Source organism: Solanum lycopersicum, chromosome 9 (assembly GCF_036512215.1).
Source record: "Solanum lycopersicum chromosome 9, SLM_r2.1".
Lineage (NCBI taxonomy): Eukaryota > Viridiplantae > Streptophyta > Magnoliopsida > Solanales > Solanaceae > Solanum > Solanum lycopersicum.
In genome coordinates, this window is record NC_090808.1 from 66305905 (window position 1) to 66321030 (window position 15126).

At 30.8% G+C, this 15126-nt stretch overlaps 4 long non-coding RNA genes across 4 annotated transcripts; all 4 read right to left on the bottom strand.

Moving 5' to 3' along the window:
* Nucleotides 1–3008: 3008 nt before the first annotated feature.
* LOC138338148 (uncharacterized) lies at nucleotides 3009–3517 on the bottom strand. Its single transcript, XR_011211509.1, has 2 exons — nucleotides 3427–3517; nucleotides 3009–3271 (listed from the first exon to the last, which is right to left on the bottom strand). It is a non-coding gene; the product is annotated as an uncharacterized lncRNA (long non-coding RNA).
* A 2532-nt stretch (nucleotides 3518–6049) lies between these two features.
* LOC104649385 (uncharacterized) lies at nucleotides 6050–6593 on the bottom strand. The gene is made up of 2 exons (XR_743328.4): nucleotides 6469–6593; nucleotides 6050–6319 (listed from the first exon to the last, which is right to left on the bottom strand). It is a non-coding gene; the product is annotated as an uncharacterized lncRNA (long non-coding RNA).
* A 2932-nt stretch (nucleotides 6594–9525) lies between these two features.
* LOC109121118 (uncharacterized) lies at nucleotides 9526–11306 on the bottom strand. Its single transcript, XR_011211706.1, has 2 exons — nucleotides 11208–11306; nucleotides 9526–10122 (listed from the first exon to the last, which is right to left on the bottom strand). It is a non-coding gene; the product is annotated as an uncharacterized lncRNA (long non-coding RNA).
* A 1164-nt stretch (nucleotides 11307–12470) lies between these two features.
* LOC109121120 (uncharacterized) lies at nucleotides 12471–14341 on the bottom strand. The gene is made up of 2 exons (XR_002028508.3): nucleotides 14171–14341; nucleotides 12471–13056 (listed from the first exon to the last, which is right to left on the bottom strand). It is a non-coding gene; the product is annotated as an uncharacterized lncRNA (long non-coding RNA).
* Nucleotides 14342–15126: the final 785 nt, after the last annotated feature.

Consider the following 15126-nt stretch of genomic DNA (forward strand, 5'->3'; position numbering starts at 1 on the left):
AGGTGGATGTACTGGTTCTACTTCGGTACACAGTGGGGGTGATCAATCATGAGATGTTTCTAAATCATCAATTGGACATGTAGAAGAAATAGGACAGGATTTAGGTTCAGGTAAATGAGATTGAAAAGGAAATTGATCCTCATGAAAAACCACATCTCTGTTCAAAAAAAACTTTTGCTTTTGTAAATCAAAACAGACATATCCCTTTGTAACACTTGAATAACCCATAAATACTGATCTAACAGCCCTAGGTGCAAACTTATCAATTCTAGGCAATATGCTTGCAAAACACAAACAACCAAATGTTCTTAATTGTGTATCACATGGCCTCCTCCCAAAAAATGCTTCATAAGATGACTTCCCCTCAAGAGTTTATAAAGGAAATTGGTTGATAATGTATGTTGCAGTAAGAACACAATGTCCCCAGAATTTGATCGGAATGTGACCTTGAAATCTTAAAGCTCTAGCAACCTCAAGAAGGTGTCTATGTTTCCTCTCAACAATACCTATCTATTGAGGGTATGAACACAAGTCCTATAATGAATAATTCCTAAACCTTTGAACAAATCCTACATAGAAGTACTGACGAATTCTCCTCCATTATCAGTCGCATTAAACTGAGTAGCAATCATCTTAAAAAATGTTTAAGAATAACCAACACATCAGATTTGAGCTTTAATAAGAAAACTCATATTGTTCTTCGTAAAATCATCAACAATAGTGAAAAAGAACTTATTTCCATCAAATGTTGGAGTGTCATAAGGCCCCCACACATCTAAATGCAACAATCAAAAATCTTTGTAGATTTAATGCTACTGTTGTAGAAAGGAAGTCGAATATGTCTAGCTAGTGAACATATCTCACAAGTATTTAAAACTGATTTGCAACAGTTTACAGAATAGCCTAACAAATCCTTTATGGATCCTACTGATCTTCTATGCCAAAGCATGATATCCTGTTTGTCAGCATGAGCAGCAAATGTTTTAACATTACCAGGTTTTGAAACTCTATGTTCTGGTGAACTTGTTTGAACAAAAAAATAGAGACTATCCTTCTCCTTACCAATCCCCTTCAATTTTCCACTGGAAAGATCCTGGAACACACAAAATCCAGGATAAAATGATATAAAACAATTGAGCTCCTTAGTAACTTTGGCTACAGACAAAAGATTATATTTAAACTCGGGTACATATATAACATCATGCAATTCTCCTGTATCTGTGAAATTTTGCAATTACCCATATGAGTAACAAAAGTCATACCTCTATTGGGTAAATGAACCTTTCTATTTTGGTCAGGCCTAACAGTTTGCACATTATGTAGCATATCTAAGGTAGAAACCATGTGATTGGTTGCACCACTATCAATTATCCAAGGCAAATCTGTAAGTTTAATGAAATTAGTGTGAGCTATAACTGCCATATTAGCCATCACATTAGCTGTGGAAATATCTCCATCTAGCATATGTTGAATGTGATCATGTTGATTATCAGTTAGAGGAGGTGCTCTAGGTAGATCTCTTGCACCTGAATGCATTGAAGAAGAATTATCAGTCTAAACATTATTAGCATTATAGGCAATGTTACATGTCCCCTTCTTCTTGAATTTTCAATCTTGTGGATAACCATGAAGTCGAAAACAATTAGCCTCTACATGTCCTTGTTTTTTGCAATAATCACATTTCAACTCTCAATTCTTCTTCCCTTTATAATATTGATTTGAGTTAGATTGTGAAGTAGTTCCTTTATTGTAAAGAGGAGGTCCTCCTCTTCCTGCCATTAGAGCAGCTAGATCTGTACCTTCTTCACTCATAGATGTAGATGTGATTGATCTTTGGCTCTCCCTCTCCACAAGCATAGCATAAGCTTTGCTAATAGTGGGCGTAGGTTCAACCATCAATATTTGACTATGTGATTGTTCATAGGTTTCATTCAAACCCATCAAAAATTGCATCAATTTTTGTCTTTCCATATGCATACAGATCCTTAGAATTTGGATAATTACAGGGTGGAGGTGTAATACTAGCAAATTCATCCCATCAATTTCGCAGCTTAGAAAAATAAGTAGGTATACTATCAATACCTTGTACAGTGGTGGTTATGGCTTTATGCAAGTGATAGATCTTTGAAGCATTTACTTTGTCAAAACTCTCTCGAAGATCCTCCTAAACAGCTCGTGCACTCGTTGCATAAACAATACATGTATGCAATCCTGAGTTACAGAGCTCATAATCCAACCTTGAACAATCGTATTACGTCGATCCCATTGATGCCCCAATTCAGTTCTGAAATCCTCCTTTCCCAGGTGCCATCAAAAATACCCAGCTTGTTCTTCCCAAGCAATTGGATTCGCATGGCTCTGCTCCAAATGGAGTAATTATCGGATCCTGTTTAGTTGCATCGAAATAATGGATGTACATGTAGTATCGGATGGATGTAAAAATAGTGGATGATTGTGATCAAACTTGAGGTTCGCCATTGATGTCATCAGTGAAGCAGTAACTATAGAAATCAACTTTAGTAGAACTTGGAATCGTAGTTGTATGGCTCTAATACCGTGTTGAATGTAACTAATCTACACTATAAGAGCTCACCTCCAATGGTGGATCACAGATACATTTAGAGAGAAAGAAGAGAAGGAGAGTTCTTCATTATTGTGAAAAGCTTCAAGAAGAAAAATTACAATGTAACAATGACTTCCTTTTTTTTTATACCCTGTTTACTTCCTAACTGACTAACAACCTTCTTTCAATTCCTAACTGTCTCTAACTAACTTTATACACATCATTAAGTAATTCCTATCTCATTAGAAAAATCCATATTCATTTCAACTTATTCACTATGTTTTGATTTTAACACTTATAAGTAGTTTGTCTCTTGAGACGATTTAGGGGTTCCTCAAAATCTAATATTCTTTAAAATCCTTAAACATAATTCATTAAAGATAAAACACAACACGCAAATAACAAGTAATCCAAAGGAGCAAAACCAAACAATTTTCCCTCGTGATTAATATGAAAAAGGGAATTTTATTTATTGAACCATATATATATGAAAAGGAAATACTTAAATCATGATTCAATTTTGTATATGAATAACAAATATTGCAAATTAGTTATGGTTAGTCTTGTGAACCCTTTTTGATCCATAATTTGGTGGAATTGGACAGATGCATTGATGTGTTGCTGAGTCACATTTGGAATGTGTGTCTATGCATTTAACCCTAACACAATCACCATCGTTAGTGCATCCTACCGCATGACTTTCTTGTCCTACCAACATTCACATCGTTAAACAAGTCAGTGATGTATAAAAAAATCATAAAAGATAATCAAGATTTTGAAAAAAGTAAACATATTATTGGTTTTACTGATAGATACATATAACTTAAATCTTAGACAAATAAATTGATAAGAGAATTACTTACCAAACAACATAAGCAAAAAGGAGATCAAGAAAACTTTAAGGAATGTTGCCTTCTCCATTTTCTCTTCCAAGTTTTGTGGTAGAACTAGAGTAATTGTAATTATTGATTTTAATTGTGTCTTAGCAATGTATTTATAGGCAAACAAAAACATTTAGTTGATGGGAAAATAATATCTTAGATAAAAAAATTAAATGTACTTTTATGAATTAAAGAAATCAAATAATAGAAGTAATCTAAAATCATTATCATAGTCAAATAAATTTTTGCCATTCACATTCTCATAATCAATAGCTAATTCCTTTTTTTAAAATTTGGAGAAATGAATACGGTAAGACAAACTTTTTCAATGTTTGAGAAGTAATCTAAATTCAATGTTGTTGATTAAATATGCAATAAACAACGATCCCATTGAATTAAAGTAGGTGCATAAATTTTAAAAATGGTGAGAATTCTTTATATCTCTATAACAAAAATATTTTTTAGCGGTAATAAACATGCATATTAGTAAAGAATATTGAAACCATTCTCACATTAATGAACCTAATGTCACTAGAGCCGTCAGTATGAGCTAAGCATGTTGGGCTGGTCTGACAAAAACTGTGATTTGATAAGGTTGAACTAGCTAAGATTTTGGAGCCCATTTAAGAGAAGGATTTTTAGCCGGCTAGAATAAATCTGTTAATTTACAGTGCTTGAGAAATATGGGTAGGGTCAGCTCATTAGCCAAACATAATAAGAGTCCAAACTCAAAATCTATTACAAGTTATAATTATTAAAAATTTAAATAAAAATTATGTTTATAAAAATTTAAATATTTTTCAAGTCATTTTATGTAACTTTGTCATTTTTATAATTTTAAAAATTATTTATATATTATATATAATTTTGTATATATTTATTATATTAATATTTGAAAATCGTCTAAAAATATTTTAATTTTTCTTAAATATTTGGTCTAATAGTTTAGCTAAGTTATAGTTATATTTTGAGTTAATTAGTTTGTAACTAAATTAAATTATTTTGCGATTGAATTAATTACTTTATATCGTTAACATTAAAAAGTTCATTAATTAATTTATGAAAATTTGTCTTATCCTTAACCAGTAGTAACTCACAGTCTATTCATATGCTTATTCCTCCTTGCATATCATTGAGCTGGACTATTTTTGAGTCAGTCACATCTTGTAAGTCCGAAAATGAGTTGTATACCTGTCATATAATGAGGTATACACTGGTATACATAATAAATATTGATATACAGGTCTAAACATCAAAATAAAGGTTCTGGAAATTGAAGTGGGTTGTATACATTTGGGATACTTCCCGATATACAAAACCTGGGCCAAAATACAGACCATATACTTCAGTATACATTCTCTGTATACACGTGATTTCAAAGAGGCAGCATTTGATGAGAATCAAATGGGCCAGCGGCCCAACCTTTCAGGCAGCAGTGAATTAGGCCAAACATGGCCCAAGTTCAACGACTCTTTTACTTTCATAATTGTATGATTATAAATATTTATTATTTGTTGTGATTAGCTCTAACATTAAATAACTTAATTAAATTCCCCAAAAGATGAACTAATTTCTTTTTATGTTGATTTTTTTTAATTAAATAAAAATTTCATTTTTATCAACTCTTAAATACATTTAGCCAAAAACCATTCTTTATTCTTCAATTAATTCAAAATAGTTTATTTGCCCTAATTAATGAAATTGGTAAAACTATTAAAAATGATTCAAAAAAACAAATTCTAATTAAACTAGTTTTGCTAAAATTCTAATCATCTAATTTAAGTCAAATATTTCTTTAAAGGTCCTCTTTGCATAAAAAAATAAAAATATTCTTTGTTTAACTAATTTGTTTCAAAGTATTGTTTGTTTAACTAATTTGTTTCAAAGTTTAATCGAATATTGTAAATTATATTATATGTAATCATTTTTCTAAAAATAGTCAAATAATATTTATAGTTAAGTCGTAGGATAATCGTGTGTTAGCGGGCGCTTCAAGCTAGTGCCTTAAAAACCTTCTTGAAGCGTGCGTAAAAATCTATTACCCATTTTCTCTAAATTTTTAAAGACTTCACCTGTTAGAGTTTTTTTAAATTAAGCTTTCTTAATTTCTTTTTTAAAAAATTAAGTGAAGACTCTTTTCTAAGTATTTTTCATAATTTACTTAGAACATTTTAAAAAGTGATTTTTCTGAAGTCGGGAAAATTACGGCATAACACAAACTAGTTTTCATCGATCAAATTATTCAAGTATTTAGAAATTCTCTTAAGACTCACCTAGGGTTCCTTCTCTCTATCAAGATCTCTAAAACTTTCATGCCAAAAAATCAAGATACAAAGAGAAGCCTCCCACCGAAGGTTTCCCCAAGTTCTTCCACTCTAAAAACTTCATAAAAAAGTTTATTTTATCAAGAGCAAGCACCAAAATTCCAACTTATCACTCTCTTTTGGTTTTAACACTTGTATATAATTTATCTCTTAAGACCATCTAGGGTTTCCTCAAATTCTTAAGAATTTTGTAAAATCCTTAAAACATAATTCGTTGAAGATAAAATACATGGGCGCAAATAACAAGAGATCAAAAGGAGCAAATTCAAACATAATCAATATGAAAAAAGGGTTCTTTATTTATTGAACCACATAAATATATATATGAAAAGGAAATACATAAATCTTGGTTCAATTTTGCATATGAATAACAAACATTGTAAATCAGTTTTGGTGACTCTTCTGAACCCTTTTTGTTTCATAATTTGGAGGAGGTGGACAGAAGCACCTATGTTTTTTCAAGTCACATGTGGGTTTTGAATCTATGCATCTAATAAACTTTGCACAATCAGCATCATTAGAGCAAGCTCGTTTTGCATGACTTCCTTGTCCTACCAAAATTTACATTGTTGAACAAATCAGTGAAATATACAATTTTTTTTAATAACAATATCGAAAAGTTAAACAAATTATTAGTTTAACTAGTCGATACATATATCTTAAAATCTTAGATACATAAATTGATAAGAAAGTTGCTTACCAAGCAATATAAGCAAAACGAAGATCAAGAAAACCTTAAGGAATGCTGCCTTCTCCATTTTCTCTTCCAAGTTTTGTGGTAATACAAGATTAATCAACTGTTTATGTGATTGTTATTGTTGATTTTAATTGTCACACTTAGAAATGTATTTATAGGGAAACAAAGACATTTGGCTGATAGAGAAATAATAACTTAGAAAAAGAAATTTAATGTAATTTCCCTGAATTAAAGTAGTCAAATCAAATATTAAAGGTTACACAATACAAGTAATCTACAATCATTAATATGGTCAAATAATAATTTCTTTTTTTTTAAAAAAAGATGGACAAATTGAATTATTTTGAAAAGTGAGTAAATTTTCCTTTGTTGTTTGAGAAGTAGAGTTATCAGTGTGGGTTAGGACCGTTAGGCTGGCCTTGTCTAACCCGTGATTCAATAGGATTGGACTAAGATTTTTGAAACTCATTTAAGGAAAACACTTTTAGCCCAGCCTTAATAAACATGATGATTTGTGAGACTTGATGAATATAAGCGGGTCGTCCCATAAGCCAAATAAAAATTAATTAAAAAGTAAAATAAAATATAGTTCTAAAAATAATAAGAGTCCAACCTCAAAATGTAACACCTAGGATTTCAAAAGAGTTAAATAGAGGTTTGTACAATTCACCTAACATTTTTTTAAGTTTGGGTCAACTTCAAACGACCATATCTTTTAGCACTTAAAAAGTTAGTTAACTCATGACCTATCAAATTAAAGGCTCTCAGTTCTGTTTCCAACGCCACCAACTTTGCTTCATATCGGCTTGGATTAAAATGTTATATATGCCTGTTCGAGTGAAGCATCTCTTCTAAAGACACCTCAATCGTTTCTAGAAGGATAGTTTGGTCTTTTGTTTTGTGCTTCTAAGCCTAGCCACGTTTTTCTTCACCCTATAAAGGTCTAATCAAATGTTAAACCACCCTTCACGTTCCTAAACACTTAGAGAAATTAAAGTGAGATTCAAAAAGGGAAAAAACTAGGTTTCAAGCATTCTTCAAGATTTGTCAATTTTCACCAAAAACATTGTTGTTTCTAGGTATGTAAGGCTTCTCACTGTTGGAATTGTTCATCCTCACGCCATACATCTAGTAATCCATGAAGTGTTGTGCCTAAAGACTTCTTGAGTAGTTCTTGATAATTGTTGAATTCCTTAACAATGAAGGTTGTTAATTCTTTTGTGTTGTAAATCTTTAGTAAAAGTTATGTTTCCCAAAGGGATTTTGTTAAATTCCTCATGTATTAGGGTTGGGTTTGAGAATCGATAAGAATGTTGGAAAATTTTCCCATTCTAAATGAGTTAGGACTCTAAATTGAGTATAAAATTTGTCAGATTTTTGGGTACGGGGGTGGGGCGGCGCGCCAGGCCACCAAGGCACCTGGAATTTTGGTTTGTAGTTTGAGGCCTTGGGTTGACATTAGCTTAAAAAATGTCAACACGTGCTAGGCCGTAAAAGGATAGGAATTTATTTATAAAATAAATTCAGGGGTAATAGAACCTTAGTATTGTATAAGTGTGTCTCTGTGATTTCGGGCATAGGTTGGGGTGGTACCTATGCATTTTCTCTTTACTTGAAATCAAACTTAATAAATATTATGTAGATAATTCTATTTTTGGATTTGATTAACAAGTAGTAACACTAATACATTTAATAATTTCTCTAAAAAAAATAGTAACACTAATACTATGTAATATTGTCTTGTAATATCTTTAATTGAATGTGTCTTTGCAAGTTAACTCTTAATTTTAGAAAAATTAAATAAAATACTCTTGATTGTATATATATGCACCAAATTTTCATTTCATGCTTAAGTAGCAAAAAAGATAAATTCTGTTCCATCAGGATCAAACAATTTTATGTCCTTCCCATAGATAATATAGCTAATTAAGAAATTAAATTGATCTAAGACTAAGGTAACAAGATCTTTTCTTGCGGGACATTCAATAGCTAATTAGAGAAAAAAAAAAGTTGAAGTTTTATAGATGGTGTGTTTGGGACGAAGGAAAATACTTTTAATTTTCTCATGTTTAACTTAAATGTTTTAAAAAATATATTCTCAAATTAACTTAATTTTTTTTTATCAAATTAAGAAAAATGACTTTCCTACAAAAGTAAAGATCTAGAAAGTATTTTTCAAATTTCTCTTTCAACCTTATCACTCAAATACCCGACCCCAACTTTGGAGCCAACACTTGAACCGACTCGGAGAGACCTAACCCTATTGTCGACCCACGGCCCAAATCTAACTTACACCCAATCCAAGACTTAACCCCCGATGCATACCTGACTCTTAACCCTTGACCCAACTCTAGACCCCAACCCCAACCCTAGACCTTAATTATTCCCAACCTTGACCTAGAACCCAACCTCGACCTTGATTTGAAACCCAAACTCCTGACCCCAGCTCGAGAAACTCCCGACCCTAATTTAGAATCTTGGCACTAATATTGAAGATGATCTGAGATGTATCTCTTAACCCTAACCATGACTCGACCCTTTCTAGTAACAAACTCCTGACCTTGATCCTGATTTAGGATCCAACTTCATTGTCTATGATCCAATTTATGACCTTAAATCAACTTCGAACCCTACATTGGATCTAACTCCCGTCCCCTACCCAGGATACATAAATGCACCATTTAACTTGACCTCAATAGATATTTATGTCCTCCAATAACGGGTGTGCACATCTAAACACTTAAACTTGCATAAAGTTGAATAAGTAGACACATGTATCCTATATGACATGATACTCGTAGAACGTCACATGAGACACGAATTGCCACATGCATGCCTTTTACGTGGCATAACAATCTTTTTAATTAATCATTCTTACTAATGGGGAGAAATCGGATTCAATTCACATCACAAACTCTGAGTCAGTTCATAGATATGGTCACTCAACGTTAACTTTGTTGTACTAAATTCACTAAACTATTTTTCTTATAAAAAAAGTTACTTATATTTGCCTAACTAGTAAGTTGATATGTATCACAAAAAGTCACAAGGAGAAGAAAAAAAAGAAAGAGAGAGTTTATATGATACACCTTAAACAAAATTGAATGACTTTCTATCATGAAACGTACTTTAACTTGAACAAAATTACGTACATCATTTACAAAAAAAAAAAAAACATAATTCTACGACTCTTCGATGAATTGACCATCCAAGAAATCACCCCTTACAAATCCTTAGTTTGTTCGTTCGCGTTAACTGCAGGTGGAGCTCCAACAGGTGGACGTGAAGGAGATTTGCAATAACACTTGCTTGTTTTCAAGTAACATGTAGGATTTTGAGCAGGATTAGAACATTTCAATAGAACAGTGCAATCGAGATCGTTTTTACACATCTTTTCATTAATATTTGGTTTACTATTTGGAAGTTTACAATAACAGTTTTTTGTACTTGCAAAACATGCAGGTACTCCCTTCACACATTTCAATTGTCTAGCACAATCTGCAGTTGTTTGGCACCTAAAAGGTTTAGTATCATGTGGAAGTCTACAGTAACACATGTTTGATATGTAGTAACATACAGGATGTCCTTCGTTGCATTTTAAATTTTTAATGCAAATATCACTATCGTTGCACCAAGTGACTCCATTGATTGTTTGTCCTAACAACACCATCGATAATATATCGTGAAAGTTAGTTAAAACATATCTGAAATATCGTGATATTTTGTCTAAATATGATTATAACAAGAGTTACAAGACTCAAAAACATGTAGAGTGGTTTTCTGAGTTCTGTCATACCTGAACTATCAGTTGTTCACTTTTCCTACATGAAGTTCAAGTAGAAAACTCACTCATATGATAGTTATGTCCAAAACTTGAATTTTTTTTGAAATATTTAGGTGTGTTTGACGATTTATATTAGTGAATATTTCAAATTGGTTATTGAAAAGGTGTCAGTTTTTTTTACCATTATAAAATGGGAAAATGCACAAGTACCCTTCTAAATTATGATCGAAATTCTAGAGACACACCTTAACTATTCTAATGTCCTATTACCCCTTAAACTTAATTTTTTTTTTCATTTTTCGCACCTTTTTGATTTATGTGGCATCTAAATATCTCCACGCGTCTCAATTGCATGGAGTCACAGAGTGTGTCATGTAAGACAAAAGATGTATAAAATTAAAAAAAAAACCAGGGGTAATAGGACCTTAGTTTAGTTAAGGTGTGTCTCTGAGATTTTGATCATAGCCTAAGGGGTATTTCCACATTTTTCGTTATAAAATAGTTGATTAAATAAAGAGAGACATAATTTGTAAAATGTTTTGAGAGTACAAATTTCTAGTACATATATTTAATTATTGTGTTTGTTTAGCATGTTTTTGTTAGTGTGATATTTAATTATCATCAACATCAATATTCAAAAAATTCATCACAAGAAACACAAAACAAAATTATCTATATCCATAAGTTCTTAACATTTTTGGGGATATATGCTAATTAAGAGATCTAATTGGGTCTATGGTGATCTTCTATTTAGTGAAATCTTCTATATATTTATGATATTCAACTTGTGAATCGTATATCCCCAAGGTATACGGTGTATACGCCTATGTAATTTTTCCATCTAAACACACCGCGCACATAAATATTCGTTAAAAATTAGAGGGGTTGTCATTGTTTTTTCATCGACAGCTCCCTCTTAAATCGAATAAAGAGAGAATAGCTAGCGAGATTTACTTACCTATCAAAATAATCAAAAAGGAAACGAAGAAAACCTTTTTGATTAGTGTTGCCTTCTCCATTCTCTTCAAATTAGTATTTTGGTATTATTGAAAATTTAATGTATTGTTAATTTTGCAATTTATATGTTTATAATATATGTAAGAAAAGGCATTGACCACAACTTATTGATTGAGAAATAATAACCATAAATTAAAACCGCATTTTCATACACTCCTCACATTATTCACAATATTTTTAATCTTTAATAAGAATATAATATATTTTTTTAAAAAATTAATGGATATTTTCCTCTTTAATAATAAAGAGGAAATATTAAAGTGAACACCAATTACTTAAAAGGAACAATGCGAGATACTTCATATCCTCCCTATGCCTATGGACCGGATATTTCGTGCGTGAATAATTTAATATGAGAATCCAACATAAAAAAAAAAAGTGAAAATTGAGATTATCTTGCTCATGTAAAATAAATAAATTAGAGATATGATTTGGAAATTTTCAATCGAGTTTCTGTAACTCATCTTAATATTCATACGATTATAATATATAAATATATCTTTTAACTTGGTTTTGATCGTCATTTATACTTTTCAAAACTTTGAGTGCTCAAACTCTAAAGGCCTTAGCCAACCCATGTAAATGGTAGCTTATTTTGTTTGTCTTAGCTATCTTTAAGTTGGAGCTTTTGCTTCACTCGCTCTAGAGTAGGATCCACATTCATATGTGGGGATGCACGTGTACCCTCAAAACAATCACGTGTATATGTGTGTATATCTATTTTGAGAAACAAACAGTGCATCAATGAAAAATACAGAAATTCTCTTGTATTGCTGGAACGTCAAGCTAGTAGAAATACATGTGAGACTAGGGTTCAAATCAAGCTAGAAACCTGTTTTTTTATTTATCTTAAGTTTATTGATTCATTTTGAAATCTTCAATCAGTATAATAAAAACGACTTTTAGCGGCAATAAATAGACACAAGAAAGTTAAAGTCTTTACCGGCAATAGTTTAAGTATCATTGGATCCAATATTGTTAGTCTTTGTGACACATACAAAGAGTGCTAGTTGCCGCAAAAATTACATATTTAGCAACAATTGCCAATTAATTACCGCTAAAGTTCATTTTTTATGTAGTCAATAAATTCACTAGATTATATTTTTAATAATAAAAGTTACCTATCTTTGCCTAAATAGTAAGTGAAAAATAGTAATGAGGAGGGAACAAATACACTTAAACAACAAAGAAATAGTAACAAAAATTATTTAAAAAAATCTTTCTTATTTCTACCAAAAATATAGTTTAACAACTGAATCATCAAGTTACATCATTTAAAAAAAAACACACACAAAAATAATAATATAACAACTTCTGACTACGATAAATCAAAATCGAATCGATGATCCAATAAATCACCCTTTACAAATTACGTTGTTCTCTCGCGTTAATACGCGGAGATCCAGTTGGTGGATGTGAATAATTTTTGCAATAACACTTGTGTGTTTTCAGGTAACACGTAGGTGCATCACCAGGATCCAAACATTTCAATAGAACAGTGCAATCGAGATCGTTTTTACACATCTTTTCATTAATATTTGGTTTACTATTTGGAAGTTTACAATAACAATTTTTTGTATTTGCAAAACATGAAGGTCTCCCATGTACACAATTCAATTGTCTAGCACAATCTGCAGTTGTTTGGCACCTAAAAGGCTTAGTATCATGTGGGAGTCTACAATAACACATGTTTGATATGTAGTAACATACAGGATGTCCTTCATTGCATTTTAAATTTTTAATGCAAATATCACTATCGTTGCACCAAGTGACTCCCTTGATTCTTTGTCCTAATAACATAACCATAGACAATAATGTTATATCGATAATATATCGAATGAGTTAGTGAAAACACATCTAAAGTATTCTGATATTTTGTCTTATATTAAGAGTTAAAAGGGTAAAAAAAACACATATGATATATCAAAGACATGAATGTTAACATCGACGGAATTCTTTGTCCTAATAACATAACCATAGACAATAATATTATATCGATAATATATCGAATGAGTTAGTGAAAACACATCTAAAGTATTCTGATATTTTGTCTTATATTAAGAGTTAAAAGGGTAAAAAAAACACATATGATATATCAAAGACATGAATGTTAACATCGATGGAAAAAAGGCGTGTGAGATTCCTATCTGAACTATCATATGTTCACTTTTTCTAAGTAAAATTTCCTACCTAAATAATGGTGACATTTCAGACAGAAAAAGAGAACTGAATAATTTAGGTATGTTTCGATAAATATTTAGAGATAGTTAAGATAGCTAGGAAATTCACTTGTATGATAGTTTAAGTATGGAATAAAAAAAAACTAAATACTTTATCGAAATTGTTGGAATCGTAAGAGGTCTAATTGGATCAATGGTGGTCTTCTATTTGGTGAGATTTTTTTTAATCATTACCGGCCAGGTGGGATAAAATATTTTTGACGTAACATATAAACATGTCATTTAACTTCGCTTACACCGACATTTATGTCATCTAACTTTAAATGTTCACAAGTATACACGCTCAACATGATAATTTTATATCCTACATGGCGTCGTACTTATATTATGTCACGTAGGACACATGTTACACAATTTATAATTTTATATTTTATATATCTTCGTGGTATTCAACCATAAGAACTTGTGAATTGTATATTCACAAGGTATATATATACAACATAAACACCAGCGGGATATAGTGATATTTTTTATAAAACGAAAAAATTGTGTAATTATTTTTTGTTCATATATCTCATAGTACGAAATAGAAGATAGTGGTGTGATCGAGTTGTTTGATGATATGCAATGGGACGTAGCTAACATTTCTAACTTCTAAGATAACCTAGCTAAAAAAGTGTAATCTAAAATAATCCAGGAAGAATAGCTAAGGAGATTTACTTACCTAACAAAATAACCAAAAAGGAAACGAAGAAAACCTTTTGAATTAGTGTTGCCTTCTTCATTATCTTCCAATTAGTATTTTGGTATTATTGAATTTAAAGTATTGTTAATTTAGCAATTTATATGTTCTATAATATAGGGAGAAAAGGCATTGACCACAACTTGTTGATTGTGAAATAATAACTACATTCATTTGACCACAAATATAAACCTTATTTTCATCATATACTATTCAACCATTGGGCTTCCTTAAACTTTGCTTTTACCACTATTTGTTTTTTTTTTAAACGATTGTGATGTCTTAGTCAGTTTTTTTCTGCTATCTCCTTAAAAAAAAGGCTATAATATATTTTAAAAATAAATTAATGGAAATTTTCCTCTAAAAAGAATTAAACTTTACTCGTTATCGAGTCTATTGATAGAAAAAGTAACATAGGTTAGCGGGGTCGTCTCGATAAGTTTAGGGGCTTAAAGCCAAATTTTATATAGAGGTCCTATTATTTTTAGTTGACAAATATAAATTGAATAATTATAACATACTCAGTGTAATCGTACAAATGAGGTCTAGATAGACAGAATATATATATGTAGAACACAAATAATGTAAATTTTCAATGAAAAGTATGTAATATAAAGTTAGAATAATAATACATGACTTAAAATTTTTATAATATGATGATATTAAATAGTATCGCCATGAATTTGATAAGTAGATAAATAATATTTTAAAAAGTGTCTGATTAGTTTTAGCTTTATTGGCCTAATGGGGAGTCATGTCGATTTATTGGAATATCCTTACATTATGAACTTCCTTAATCTATGCTTTCACCAATTTTTTAATCTTAAGCGAATATGAAATAATAAAAAAATAAATTAATGGATATTTTTCTCGGAGAAAAATAACAAATATATCTCGAACTATCGTAAATGGTACGCAGATATCCTCTGTCATATTTT